Source organism: Hyla sarda, chromosome 3, assembly GCF_029499605.1.
Source record: "Hyla sarda isolate aHylSar1 chromosome 3, aHylSar1.hap1, whole genome shotgun sequence".
NCBI lineage: Eukaryota > Metazoa > Chordata > Amphibia > Anura > Hylidae > Hyla > Hyla sarda.
Window position 1 is genome coordinate 335,595,516 of NC_079191.1, and position 8,880 is coordinate 335,604,395.

Sequence of the window (8,880 nt, forward strand, 5' to 3'; positions counted from 1 at the left end):
TATAGTTTCCAAAATGGGGTCACATGTGGGGGGGTCCACTGTTCTGGCACCATAGGGGCTTCCTAAATGGGACATGCCCCCCAAAAACCCTTTCAGAAAAACTCACTCTCCAAAATCCCATTGTCGCTTCTTCCCTTCTGAGCCCTCTACTGCGCCCGCCAAACACTTTACATACGCATATGAGGTATTTCCTTACTCGAGAGAAATTGGGTTACAAATTTTAGGGTGATTTCTCTCCTTTGTAAAAATTCAAAAATTGGGTCTACAAGAAAATGCGAGTGTAAAAAATGAAGATTTAGAATTTTCTCCTTCACACCTAAAGGGTTAAAACACTTACTGAATGTCATTTTGAATACTTTGGGGGGTGCAGTTTTTATAATGGGGTCATTTATGGGGTATTTCTAATATGAAGACCCTTAAAATCCACTTCCAACCTGAACTGGGCCCTGAAAAATTACGATTTTGAAAATCTTGAGAAAAATTGGAAAATTGCTGCAGAACTTTGAAGCCCTCTGATGTCCTCCAAAAGTAAAAACTTGTCAATTTTTTAATGCAAACACAAAGTAGACATATTGTATATGTGAATCAATATGTAATTCATTTGGAATATCCATTTTCCTTTCAAGCAGAGACTTTCAAAGTTAGAAAAATGCTAAATTTTCAAAATTTTCATGAAATTTTTTGATTTTTTACCAAGAAATATCAGTGAAATTTTACCAATAACATAAAGTAGAATATGTCACGAAAAAACAATCTCGGAATCAGAATGAAAGGTAAAAGCATTCCAGAGTTATTAATGTTTAAAGTGACAGTGGTCAGATTTTCAAAAAATGCCCAGGTCCTGAAGGTGAAAATGGGCTGAGTCATGAAGGGGTTAAAGGGGTATTCCAGGAAAAAAAACTTTTTTTTATATATCAACTGCCTCCAGAAGGTTAAAAAGATTTGTAAATTACTTCTATTAAAAATTCTTAATCCTTCCAATAATTATCAGCTGCTGAAGTTGAGTTGCTCTTTTCTGTCTGGCAACAGTGCTCTCTGCTGACATCTCTGCTTGTTTCAGGAACTGCACAGAGTAGAAGAGGTTTGCTATGGGGATTTGCTTCAAATCTGTAGAGTTCCCGAGACACGTGTCATCAGAGAGGACTTAGACAGAAAAGAACAACTCAACTTCAGCAGCTCATAAGTACTGAAAGGATTAAGATTATTTAATAGAAGTAATTCACAAATCTGTATAACTTTCTGGAGCCAGTTGATATATTAAAAAAAAAGGTTTTTCCTGGATAACCCCTTTAACACATCACAGGTGTTTGACAGGTTTGCATTGAAGTTGGACATGAAAATAAAAAATTAGATTTTTAACACAAACAGTTTTCATTTTCACAAGGGGTAATAGGAGAAAATGGACCACAAAATTTGAAGCCCAATTTCTCACGAGTAAGGAAATACCCCATATGTGGACATAAAGTGCTCTGCTGGCGCACTAAAGGTCTCAGAACAGAAGGAGCGCCATTGGACTTTTGGAGAGAGAATTTGGTTGGAATAGAAGACGGGGGCCATGTGCGTTTACAAAGCCCCCATGATGCCAGAACAGTGGAAGCCCCACATGTGACCCTATATCCGAAACTATATCCCTGACGGAATGTAATAAGGGGTACAGTGAGCATTTACACCCCACTGGCATTTGACAGATCTTTGGAACAATAGGCTTTGTAAATTAAAAATTCAATTTTTCATTTTCATGGACAACCGTGCAAAAAATCTGTAATCTGTCAGACACATGTGGGGCATAAATGCTTACTGTACATTCCATGAGGAGTGTAGTTTCCAAAATGGGGTCACATGTGGGGGGGGGGCACTGTTCTGGCACCATGGGGGCTTTGTAAATGCACATGGCTTTTAATTCCAGCCAAATTCTCTCTCCAAAAGCCCAATGGCTCTCCTTCTCTTCTGAGCCCTGAAGTGCGCCCCCAGAGTCCTTTTCATTCACATATGGAGGATTTCCATACTCAGAAGAAATGGGGTTATAAATTTGGGGGGGCTTTTTCTCCTATTACCCCTTGTGAAAATAAAAAATTTGTTTCATGTTTCATTTTCACGTTCAACTTTAATGAAAATTTGTCAAACACCTGTGGGGTGTTAAGGCTCACTATATCCCTTATTACATTCCGTGAGGGGTGTAGTTTCTAAAATGGGGTCACATGTGGGCGTTTTTTTTGTTGGGTGTTTGGATAGAGGATAAGATGTCTTAGCACCCGAGTACCCCTTTAATATTAATTATAATATTATATGTACTGCATTGATCTATGATAAAGGATAGGGGATAAGATATCTGATCGCGGAGGTCCGGCCGCTGGGACCCTCCACGATCTCCAGGCAGCAACCCTGTGTTTTGAACATTTTTGTTCAGAGCACTTGGTTTGGGCGGCCATGGTCGTGACGTCACACTATGTCCTCTATATCTATGGGAGAGGGTGTGACAAGCGACCACAGCCATCAGCGTCCTGTGGATAAGATGTCCAGGGGAAGAGTAGCCATTTAAGTACCTCCTGGAACCAGGGTGAATAGGTACATGGAGATAGGTATTTTTGAGATCCAAGGTTGCCAAGAAATCTCCTGGGTTGAGAATGTTGACCACTGACAAAAAAATTTCCATCCAGAAATACTTTTTCCATATGAACCGATTGAGAAATCTCAAAATGATTATCTTTCTCCAGTTTCCTTTAACTAGCTATTCTTGAATGTACTTAAGTTGATAGGATTACTGTGAGATGACCCTAAAATGGAGCAAATGACCCCCTACTGGGAGGTGAGGAGTTGAAACAGGAAAAGGAGCTTGGGACAAGGAGGGAGGAATCAAGCATATATCGAAAGCCTTGAGTAGGCCCATAGTTAGACTTTTTTTTTAGGGAATGAGTTGGTGTTTTTAGGGGGATTAATATTGGGAATATGATTATATATTTTTTATTTATATAATTATTTGTTCATATTTCTTTCAAATTTTTTTATTTAAACTTTACTGATCCCATATATAATACAGTGCAGTACACATCTGCACTGTATTATGCCTCTGTCAATGTTAGGCTAGGTTCAGACTACGGAATATCCGCCTGCAATTCCGCTTTGAAATTGCTGTCGGAAATTCCGCTTGCTAAAATGTATAGTGTAGTGAATGGGTTTCCGTTCACAAATTCGCACTTCGGAATTTGTGAAGCGGAATTTGTGAACGGAAAATCCATTTGGAAATTTCTGCCTGAAGAATGGGGTTGCTCTCAGGTGGAAATACTCGCGGAACACATTGTAGTCTATTGGAGACTGCAGTGTCCGCGCGGTCCTAGCGCCGACTGATTCAGCCGGCGCTGGCTGCACTCGGAATCTCCGGGCGGAAATTTTCTGCTTGGAGATTCCGTAGTCTGAACCTAGCCTTACATTGACAGGCATAGTATAGCTAGCATAGGAGATCAGACTGCCTCAGAAAGAGCCTAATTGGCTTCTGTAGCCATGACAATGTTGGACTTTGTCAGGCTTCCGGTTGACATTGGTACCATTGGTGCACAAAATGGCGAGGCACTGAAGAGCAGCAGAGGAACTGACCACAACATCTAAAGGGTTAGGCTTCTTTCACACTGCTCTTAGGACATGACAGTGTGACGACCGTTGGGGGAGCCAGGGAGAATTGCCGGAGAAAAAAATTTGGCTTGCACAGTCTTTTTCTCCCACTATTATCGACAAAAAACAATGGCACCCGACAGCCCTCATAATAATAAATGGGAGCCGTTGGGACCCGTTGTTGCCCTTTGCTCCCCGTCACGCGAACAGCCGTTAAAGTAAAAAAAAAAAGAAAGGGACTTTAACGGCTGTTCTTTACGGGGAGCAATAGCAGTGTGAAAGAGGCCTTAACTGTAAGGATCAGAGTAGCGCTCCGATCCTGACAGCTGCAGTAAGATACTACGCTGCTGACCTCTCCTTCTATCAGAGGGGGGGGGGGGGGGAGGAGACACCTCCCCCACCTCTCAAAATGATATTGGCCTGTGACTGGCCGGGGACCACTGGGATTGGTTCATGGCCATCTTCTGGTACGCTCGGATGTGCAGTACGATGCAAGCATAGTGCACTGTCACCGTGCATCAACTCATGGTGACAGTTAATTATACAGGACCTACATGTATCTCCTGTTGCGGGAATGCAACCGCTTTCAGCACGTATATGTACGTCGTTTTGCAGGAAGGTGGTAATAGTGAAGAAATGTCTTCCTCATCAGAGAAAGAAGAGGGATGAGAACAATCGTGGGTTCTCTCAGATAGAACTTCTGATACCTCCATAGGCATCTAGATCTCCTATGTGAAAGAGATCTTTTAAAACTGGCGATGAAGCCCTGGACAAAATCCTTCACCAAGAGCAAAACCGCTTGGATAGAAGGTTCACCCCCCCCCCCCCCCCCCCCCGATTTTCGTGGCAATAGTGCCGCGCTGAGTGCGATAGCTAATATGAATCTAGCAAAGGAGTGTCACAGTCATGTCATATGCTTTTGTTTGGAGGAAGATTTCCTCCCGGCTGACCCTCTGTCAGCAGAAAAGTCTCCCTGAGATGACATCACTAGGAAGACAAAAAGAAAAACAATATTAGTCATAAGTACAGAAATAATCAGTGCTTAGAGTAATTAAGAGGTAAGGAGTACCAAGGTAAGGAGCAGAGCACTGAACAAAATAGCAAATATAGCACAAGAAATAGTGGTAAAGGCATATTTGAAACCAATAACCCAGACCCTAAGCAGGAACTGCTTCTCTCCGACGAATACCTGACGGACTGCTTAAAGAGTACCTGTCACCAAATAAACATTTCTAAACTAACTCAGGCTATGTTTCCTAACTACTCCAAACACTCTTCCCACCCTTAACCCCTTGGGGACGGAGCCCATTATAAGGACAGGAGCATTTTTTGCAATTCTGACCACTGTCACTTTAAGCATTAATAACTCTGGGATGCTTTCACTTTTCCTTCTGATTCTGGGAGATAGTTTTTTCGTGACATATTCTACTTTATGTTAGTGGTAAATTTTTGTCGATTTTTGCATCATTTGCAAAATTCCAAAATTTGATTAAAAAAATTAAACTTTTGCATTTTTCAAACTTTGAAGCTCTCTGCTTGTAAGGAAAATGGACATCCCAAATAAATTATATATTGATTCACATATACAATATGTCTACTTTATATTTGCATCATAAAGTTAACATGTTTTTACTTTTGGAAGACATCAGAGGGCTTCAAAGTTTAGCAGCAATTTTCTAATTTTTCACAAAATTTTCAAAATCGGAATTATTCAGGGACCAGTTCAGTTTTGAAGTGGACTTGAAGGGCCTTCATATTAGAAATACCCTATAAATAACTCCATTAAAAAAACTGCACCCCTCAAAGTATTCAAAATTGCATTCAGAAAGTTTGTTAACCCTTTAGGTGTTTCACAGGAATAGCAGCAAAGGGAAGGTGAAAATTCTAAATCTTCATTTTTTACACTCGCATGTTCTTGTAGACCCAGTTTTCGATTTTTTACAAGGGGTAATAGGAGAAAAAGCCCCCCAAAATTTGTAACCCAATTTCTCTCAAGTAAGGAAATACCTCATATGTGTATGTGAAGTGCTCGGCGAGCGCAGTAGAGGGCTCAGAAGGGAAGGAGCAACAATGGGATTTTGGAGAGTGAGTTTTTCTGAAATGGTTTTTGAGGGGAATGTCACATTTAGGAAGCCCCTATGGTGCCAGAACAGCAAAAAAATAAAAAATAAACACATGGCACCCCTCAAGGCACGTAACAAGGGGTCCAGTGAGCCTTAACACCCCACAGGTGTTTGACGACTTTTCATGTCGGATGTGTAAATGAAAAAAAAAATTTTTTTCACTAAAGTGCAGTTTATTTTCCCAAATTTACCATTTTTACAAAGGGTAATGGGAGAAAATGCCCCCCAAAATTTGTAACCTCATGTTAGGACGTAAAATGCTCTGCGGGCGAACTACAATGTTCAGAAGAGAAGGAGTCACATTTGGCTTTTGGAAAGCAAATTTTGCTGAAATGGTTTTTGGGGGGCATGTCGTATTTAAGAAGCCCCTATGGTGCCAGGACAGCAAAAAAAAAAAAAACAACTCATGGCATACTGTTTTGGAAACTACACCCCTCAAGGCACGTAACAAGGGGTTCAATGAGCCTTAACACCCCACAGGTGATTGACGAACTTTCGTTAAAGTGGGACGTGAAAATGAAAAATTTTATTTTTAAACACTAAAATGCTGGTGTTACCCCAAACTTTTCATTTTCACAACGAGTAATAGGAGAAAATGCCCCAAAAAATTTGTAACCCCATTTCTCTCGAGAAAGGAAATACCTCATATTTGGATGTAAAGTGATCTGTGGGTGCACTAGAGGGCTCAGAAGGGAAGGAGCGACAATGGGCTTTTGGAGAGCGAATTTTGTTGAAATGGTTTTTGGGGGCATTTCGCATTTAGGAAGCCCCCATGATGCCAGAACAGTAAAAAAAAAAAAAAAAAAACACATGGCATACTATTTTGGAAACTACACCCCTCACAGACTTTAATAGGGGATTTAATTAGGGGTACAGTGAGAATTTACACCCCACTGGCATTTGACAGATCTTTGGAACAGTGGGCTGTACAAATGAAAAATTACATTTTTCATTTTTACGGATGACTGTTCAGGTCAGACACCTGTGGCGAGTAAATGATCACTGTAACCCTTATCACATTACGTAAGGGGTGTAGTTTCCAAAATGGGGTCACATGTGGGGGGAGGGTCCACTGTTCTGGCACCATGGGGGCTTTGTAAACACACATAGCCTTCAATTTTACCAACACATATGGGGTATTTCCATACTGAGAAGAAATTGCATTAGAAATTTTGGGGGTCTTTTTCTCCTTTTAACTCTTGTGAAAATGAAAAGTATGGGGCAACACCAGCATGATAGTGTAAAATTTTTATTTTTTTTACACTAACATGCTGATGTAGCCCCCAACTTTACCTTTTCATAAGGGGTAAAAGGAGAAAAATCCCCCCAAAATTTGTAACGCATTTTCTCCTGAGTACGGAGATACCCCATATGTGGCCATAAACTGTTGCCTTGATATACAACAGGGCTCTGAAGTGAGAGAGCGCCATGCGCATTTGAGGCCTAAATAAGGAATTTTCAATAGGGGCGGACCCGATTACAAGGATGGGGCTTGTCTCCACCAAAACCCTAGAGCAGTGTTTCCCAAACAGGGTGCCTCCAGCTGTTGCAAGACTCCCAGCTTGCCAGGACAGTCTATGGCTGTTTGGCAATTCTGAGAGTTGTGGTTTTGCAACAGCTGGAGGCTCCGTTTAGGAAACACTGCCATATGAGACGTTTTTCATTTTTATTGGGGGGGGGGGGGGGGGGGGGGCGGAGGGGGGACATGTAGTGTTTTACTTTTTATGTGTTAGTGTAGTGTAGTGTTTTTAGGGTACATTTACACAGGTGGGGGTACACAGTAAGTTTTCCGCTGGGAGTTTGAGCTGCGGCGGAAACTTGTAGAAGGAAACCCACTGTAAACCCGCCCGTGTGAATGTAACCTTCAGCTGTGGCAAAATGACAACTCCCAGAATGCACTGACAGACCGTACATGCTGGGAGTTGTAGTTTTACAACAGCTGTAGGCACACTGGTGGGGGAACCACTGAGTTAGAAAACAGACTCTAGCTCAGTGATTCCAACCCGTGTGCCTCCAGCTGTTGCAAAACTACAACTCCCAGCATGTACGGTCTGTCAGTGCATTCTAAGAGTTGTAGTTTTGCAACAGCTTGAGGCGCTGAGTTAGGAAACAGACTCTAGCTCAGTGTTTCCTGCACCAGTGTGCCTACAGCTGTTGCAAAACCACAATTCCCAGCAGGGCCAGACAGTCAGGGATGCTGGGCATGTAGTTCTGCAATATCTGGCCCTTCAGATATTGCATAACTACAACTCCCAGCATGCCTGGACAGTCTGGGCATGCTAGGTGTTGTAGTTATGCAACAACTGGGGAAGAACAGTTTGGAGACCGCTAAGTAGTGGTTTCCAAACTGCAGCCCTCCAGATGTTGCAAAACTACAACTCCAAGCATGCCCAGACTGTCCAGGCATGCTGGGAGTTGTAGTTCTGCAGGATCTGAAGGGCCAGATATTGCAGAACTACATGCTCAGCATCCCTGACTGTCTGGCCATGCTGGGAATTGTAGTGTTGCAACAGCTGTAGGCACACTGGTGCAGGAAACACTGAGCTAGAGTCTGTTTCCTAACTCAGTGCCTCAAGCTGTTGCAAAACTACAACTCTTAGAATGCACTGACAGACCGTACATGCTGGGAGTAGTAGTTTTGCAACATCTGGAGGACCACAGTTTAGAGACCACTACACAGTGGTCTCCAAACTGTGACCCTTCAGATGTTGCAAAACTACAACTCCCAGCATGCCCAGACAGCATGTGAAGATCACTTACCGTGATCTTCGCTGCAGCCTTCTCCACGCCGCACTTTCTGGCTGCACTCCTCCTGCTGCCGCCGCTGCCCCGGGATGCCGCCTTCGTCGGTCCAGTAAGCCGGCCATGCTCCCCACCTCGCCGCCCGTGTTCCCCCCCACTCTGCCCTGACTTCGATCAGTGGGCAGAGCGGGGGAAATGAACTCTAAACCCCCGTCCCCCCCTGCCTTTGGTCGTCAGCCTTATGGACCATCCTGTAAGACAGCTGACAGCTCCGAACATTCTTATTTTCCGGGCGATCGGGTCAAAACAGCAAAGATAGGAAAATAGAGGGCAGCCACTCGCCAAGTCCTTTTTGATTCCTTTATTCCATTCAAAAGTAAAACCAAACAACAGAGTGAATCCACATTAT